A 6,338-nucleotide genomic window follows, 5' to 3' on the forward strand; every position below is an offset into this window, starting at 1 on the left:
TGTTATTATTATCAGGTGCCAGGCCAGGACAGCACTGAATTCTCACAACTGCACTACAAAGCCCGTGATTTTTATTTTTCCTATTTTACAAAGGGGACCCTGAGGCTCGGAGAATTTAAATAACTTGCCTGAAGCCACCCGACTCATGCACTGCAGAGCCACAAGTGGAACCAATGGTGATCTGACCCCCAAATTCCTGCTGTTTTCTGTAACTCCACTGAGAGGGAAGAAAACTTTCAAACTGCATTCACCTTGCCCCGAAATACTGCCACCAGAAGAACATTCCACCCCATCCTCAGTCCCCTATTACTCATTTCAGGGGCAGCGTAACACCAGCTCTGGGGAGAGATGGGGAGGAGAGGCCACAGCAAAGTGAGAGAGCTGCTTGATTCTCTGCTTGGGGGGCTCCGCAAAGAACATGGGCCCCTGGGTGTGAGACGCCCTGAGCCGGACATTTCACTTCATTGAGGCCACGTCTGCTTGCGGGCAACCCCGACCCCAACCCCTTTCCGGGGATCTCGCTCTGCGGTCACAGAGAGCAAGGCTGCTCTGTCTCCAGCCCGTGGACCTCGCAAGCCTCTCGAAGTCTTCGTTTGTTCCTGAGTCGAGCATCGTCTCCCTCAGTCGCCCTGGACGGGGCAGGTTTCTGTGTTAGGACCTGCGGGAGTCAGAGGCAGCTCCCTAGGTCATCTCAGCAGGGCGGAAGCCTCGAGACGTGGAGAGAGGCTGGGTAGAGACTTTCATTTCGTTTCTTTTTGCCTTCGTGGCTATTAAGACAGCGCAATGCAATATTTAGCTCTTCCAGGTACCGCTTCCAGCTCTGGGCCAAGGGAGCGACAACGTGAGTAACACAGGGCAGTGCCTGCACCCCTCAGCCAGCCCGTGGGCAGGGCCAGGAGGCTCCTTCAGCGGGGTGGGGGGTCCCTTTGTTTCCTCCCCTGGTAGAAATGTTCCTACCTCATCCGAGGCATTGCAGGGGGGTCCCCTCTGTACCTGGAGAGAAGTAAGCAAGCGTAATGTCTGGGCAAGGACCTCCTTGACCCAGGAATGCCATAGATATCCCACGGGAAAGGGCCCTGAGCACGCAGACAGTGGCCACGCTTAGCTAACCTAATCTGTGCTGCTGAGAAAGGAAAAGTTAACCCTTCAGGGTGAGCCCCAGCGAGGTCTGCAGACCCCAAAGAAAAATTGACCCGTGAACTTCTGTAGCGGTTTTTGTTTTTACCACCTTGGTTTTCCTCTAGAAAATTCCATTTAGGGTGGCCTAATTCACAAAGCAGTAAAACGGAGGTGTTTCAGAAAGCGAATGACTTAGGGTGCAGGCTCCTCTAAGGAAGATGACCCTGCAGAAAGACTCACCTCCTCCCCCCACCCAAATCCCCTGCGACACATTTGTGCTAAAAGAAAAGAGCATATGCTTCATCTGGAATTTACCAAGAGACGACCTCTTTAAACACATATTGACCCAGGGTGGAAAGCACCACATTGCAAGCTCTGCGGTTGGGTGAGTAGAGTCAGGAATCCCGGGTTCGAGTCCCGCCTCTGCTTATTTTCACAGGCCCCCACCGCCTGGGCCTCAGTTGCCTCGCCTGTGAAATGGTTCTTCCCCAGCACTGACTGCTGCCTGCCAGGAGGCGGCGGTGGTTCTCTCTCCCCGCCTTGCATGTCCATCCCCCCTCCTCAGACTTGCTCATCCTGGGCCCTGACCCTCTGGATCAGGGTGTGAGGAAGGGAGAGAAGAAAAGGGGCCTCGTCTCGGGTGACCTAGCATGGGACCCCAGCCTCCCCCTGGGGCTCTCCCCGAGCCTCTGAGACAGGCCCTGCCTCTCCCCATAGCTGAGGGCGTCTCTCCTGCCGTTCTGGCAACGGGAAAACGCCTGCTTCCAGCTGACGCTATGGGTCCTTCTTAGCCCCTGAAAATCCAGACCCTGTCCCTCTCCAGCGGGGGACACCTCGCCCCTGCTGGGGGCCACCTGGGCCAGGACCTCAGGCAGCCCCCCAAGCCCACTCAGGAGCATGGTCTCCATCTGCTCCCCAGGACCCACTGCCTTTGCCTAGAGAAACGCTTCGAGGGCAGCCGACCCGAGGCAGCAGCAACCCCTCCTGCCCTCCAGCCCCTCAGCAGCAGCCGGCGGGTCTCTCCCCCTCGGGATTTGGGGGGCGGGTCAAGCTCCAGCCCATGGTGTCCTCCAAATTGCCAGCGACTCACGGTACGCGCTCTGAACGGGCTCCTGACAGGCCTCTCTCGGGCCTGAGGCATCCCGCCCTCTCCTATGGAAGCAGCTCCCCCCACCACCGACTCTGCCCACAGTCCCCTCCCCGCCTCCCACCCTTCTGCCCATCTTTCCGCCACCCCGGCGGGTGAGTGGGCAGGAGCTGGGCAGAGCCCGGGCCTTTTCACCTTCTGCAAGTCGTGCTGTGGTTTCGCACCTCACCGTGGGCCGGAGCCTCCGTTAACCTAAAGCGCGGCTGAGACTGGGGCTGGTACACCTTCCTCTTGCTGCGCCTTCACGATAATAGTGCCCATGGTCACGGCGGCAGCCAGTCTGGACCCGTCGCTGAGATGTGCCGGGCACTGTGCTAAGTGCTCTGTGGGTGTCCTCTCACTGAATCCACACTGCAACCCCCGGGGAACCTGCGACGCTCGCCTCACCTGACAAACGAAGAAACTGAGGCTCAGAGAGAGCCTGTGGCCTGGCGGGGATCACAGTGTGCATAAGGGGCAAGGGTGGGATTAAAAAGCAGGTGGCTCTGGCCCTGGCTTGCGTGGCTCAGTAGGTTGGGCTTGTCCCATGCACAGAAAGGTCTCAGTTCAATTCCTGGTCAGGGCACATGCCCAGGTTGCGGGATCCATCCCTGGCAGGCAGCATGTAGGAGGCAGCCGATCAAGTGATATTTTGCTCTCACATCGATGTTTCTCTCTCTCCCTCTCCCTTCTTCTCTCTCGAAAAATCAATGAAAAAAATCTTTAGAACAAAATACCAAGCAGGTGGCTGTGATGCAGAGGCCAGGGCTCCCACCTCCGGCCTTCCCCCAGAATGCTCCTACAGCCATCACATCAGCCACGTACTTGACCGTCCGTGAGAAAGCCTTTTGTAAAACGATAAAGTATTCTTCAATTATTCATAGTGTTATTGTAGTAGTAAAAACATAATAATTTTATTATTCCATCCTATTGGTATGGCTTTAGGCTGCTTCTGTAAGATACATGAAACACTCCAGAATGATTTAAACTGAGGCTGGGGATTGGGAGGTGATAGAGTGTTACAGGGGCCATTAAAATGTCTTAAACATTAAGGTGCCTAAAAATGGAATATTTAACTGTGCTAAGATCGCCAAATTAAATTGGCTGTTTTCCCAAGCATGGTCTCCAGTAATTGCCACTTGATTGAACAGTGAACCAAAGGGACTGAGAGGCAGGCAACTCAAACGATGGTCAACTTCCGCCCCCCGGCCCCCCGTTAGGTACACGTAGCTTTACTGATCGCTCAGAAAGCAGAATACTAGGCTTTGCTTTGGGTTTATACAAACACCAGAAATATTTGCAAAGGTTTCCCCACCATTTAAAAGGAGTTAAAAAGAAGCCTTACCATTAAAACATTAAGGATGGAAAGGGTAATAATGTTAGCAGCTGGCAGGTGCTGAATGAGTCACTGCTCTGTGCCGGGCATGGGCCAGGGAGCTTCAGGAGAGTGGCTTCCTTCAACTTCTCAACAGGTCTCGGAAGTCAAACCACGAGGATTCCGCAGCTATAGCAGGGACTTAGGAGAGTCACTGTGATGGGCAGAATAACCCCGTCCCCCAAAGATGTCCACATCCTAACCCCTGGAACCTGCTAGTATGTTACTTACATGGCCAAAAAAAAAAAAAGACTTTGCAGATGAAATGGGGTTCAGGATCTTGACATGGGGAAATGATACTAAATCATCCAGGTGATAATCACAAGGATCCCTAAAAACCACAGTGGAAGCACTAGGGCATATGAAAGATCAAAGAGGGAGGCAGAAGGTCAAAGTCAAATTCAAAGAGACCTTTGAAGATACGACATTGCTGGCTTCGAAAATGGAAGAAGGGGCCGCCAGCAAAGGAATGCAGGCAGCTTCTACAAGCTGGAAAAGGCGAGAAACTGACTCCCCCGGAACCCCCGCCAGAATCCCAGCCCTGCCGACACACTGATTTCAGCCCAGCAGGATCCGAGGCTTCTCCCTAGTGAGGCGGCGCAATTTCCACAGCACCATCCCGCCTCTCTATTGCCTTTCATTTTATTATTCTTAGGGTTTCAATCCGTCTGAACCTTTTTGTCCTTCAAACACTTCTAAATTTAATTTCTCTTCCTGTGTCCACCCCACTCGGTCCATAAAGGTCACAGTTTCTATACACCACTAAGTCTTCTTGTCCAGATTCTCTTATGAGACCCTTTAGCCCAGGAAGTTAGGTCATCTGGTTGCCCAACAGCAAAGGGCATCTCTCAGGACAATGCCGTCAGCAGATAAAACACCAAAGACATAAAGAGATGGAAGACCCAGCCGCTCCCACCACCTCACCAAACTGCTGAGCCCCCGACCCTGCCATGTTTTGTTTCCGGGCCACTGTTGCTTGGAGAAGCAGTTCCCAGTAGCTTATGAGTTCTTGGGGTGTTTGCAAATAAACTCAGGGCCCCGCAGGCTAAGAACCTGCCTCGGGACCTCACTTCCACCTTACGGTATTTTCTGCATTTACCCAACCACCTCGGAAAGTGGTTCTCCTTAAAATCAGGGGATGCAGAATGAAAAACCCATCAGGACTTAAGGACCGTACGTCAGCATCTTACTGCTTAAAGGGACTTGGCTTTTTCAGCACTTCTGCAATTGTGCAAACTGGAAGCGGCTCAAAAAGGTAGAGGGAGAGTTTGATTTTTTTTTTTTTTCTTAACTGCCACAAACCATCCATTGCAGTTAAATTATTGATAGGGAGAAGGGAAAGGGAATGAAGAGCCATGAGTGAGGAGGGCTGGAGAATATTAAAAAAGACAACCTCTCAGTCCTATAAAACACAATTAACTGAATTTCACCGAGGCTTCTATAAAAAAGTACACAAAGAATCAATATTAGGCATAAAACCCAAAAGTGGGTTGTTACCTCTCAGCCAGAGAAAGCATCTCATTAGGCCGACGGAGTGTGCGCTCCGCCGGGAAGCTTCCTTCCCCCTACGCCCTCCTGTGCTTCCTAGAGTCTCAGCTGGAAAGGCAATCACCGAAGTCACCTAGCAGATGCCAAAAGGCGCCGCCCCGTTCTAAACATATTTGTGTCTTTATGGTTAAATCCAAGGCCCTAGGAACCCGGCACCTGCCCTCGGTCCTGACTCACCTTTTGCCTCATTTTGCTGTTCGCACTTTTTGCAGTTTTCCTTCCCTGTGCGTCTGCTCGTTTTTATTGTTGGAAACAGACAGCCCGTTCCAGGGGGTCAGGACAACAGCTTTCCCTTGGACACTGTAACACTCCACCAGCTGTGGCACCTGCAAGGTCCCCGTTGCCCGGGCGAGAATGAGCGTCCCTCTCAAGTCCCGGAAGCCTTTTCCGGGCCCACCCGAGTGCGGCGCGGTCTTTTCACATCGCGCTTTGGAAAGGCCTGCTGCTTGCTTTATACTCCGCCCAGTAACAAAGCTGGTGAGGGGCATGGTCCTGCCAATAACACACCGACAAGGCAGGCCCTCCCGGTCCACCGCTTCCTAAAACAGGGCAGGGCAGGGGCGCAGATACCCCAGGGGCAGAACGTGAAGGTCAGGGGCACACAGTTGAAGCACCATCTGAAAACCTCCAGCCATAAATTACTGAACTGGAAAGAGCCTCAGTACCAAAGTCAGGGCGCCTGGTAAATAGTAAAATAGCAATTCAGCGGGCACTCCATGTGCGCTAGACATGTGCTGTCACTCTCCTGAATTCTCGTCGTAGGCTTGGGGGCGGGGGCAGATGGCCGCATTTTCGGGCATAGGGTTGTTAAATGCACATGTGAAACATTTGAATGCGCTTTATCAACCATCAAGTGCTTTTAAAAGGAAAGAATTATTTTGCTTAGCACAGTGGCATTCTATTTGTTGACCAGCCTGTGTGTGTGTGCATTTATTTAGTAACCGAGTTAACCAGACCGTCGGCACACTTCTAGCTGACTTTGTCCTGGCCATGCGGATGCGTCTTAAAGATGACAGATGGTGACGACAGCGGACAGCTGCGGCATGGCCCTGGTCCCCGATGAGCACGTCTGGCACTGGTCTGCTCCTAGTAATCCTTCAGTTTGGAAAGTCACCTCTGGTACTCTGAGGTCCAAACCCTTTTCCTGATCACCACGCTATTTCCAAAAGA

The sequence above is a fragment of the Miniopterus schreibersii genome, assembly GCF_964146895.1.
Source record: "Miniopterus schreibersii genome assembly, chromosome: 1".
NCBI lineage: Eukaryota > Metazoa > Chordata > Mammalia > Chiroptera > Miniopteridae > Miniopterus > Miniopterus schreibersii.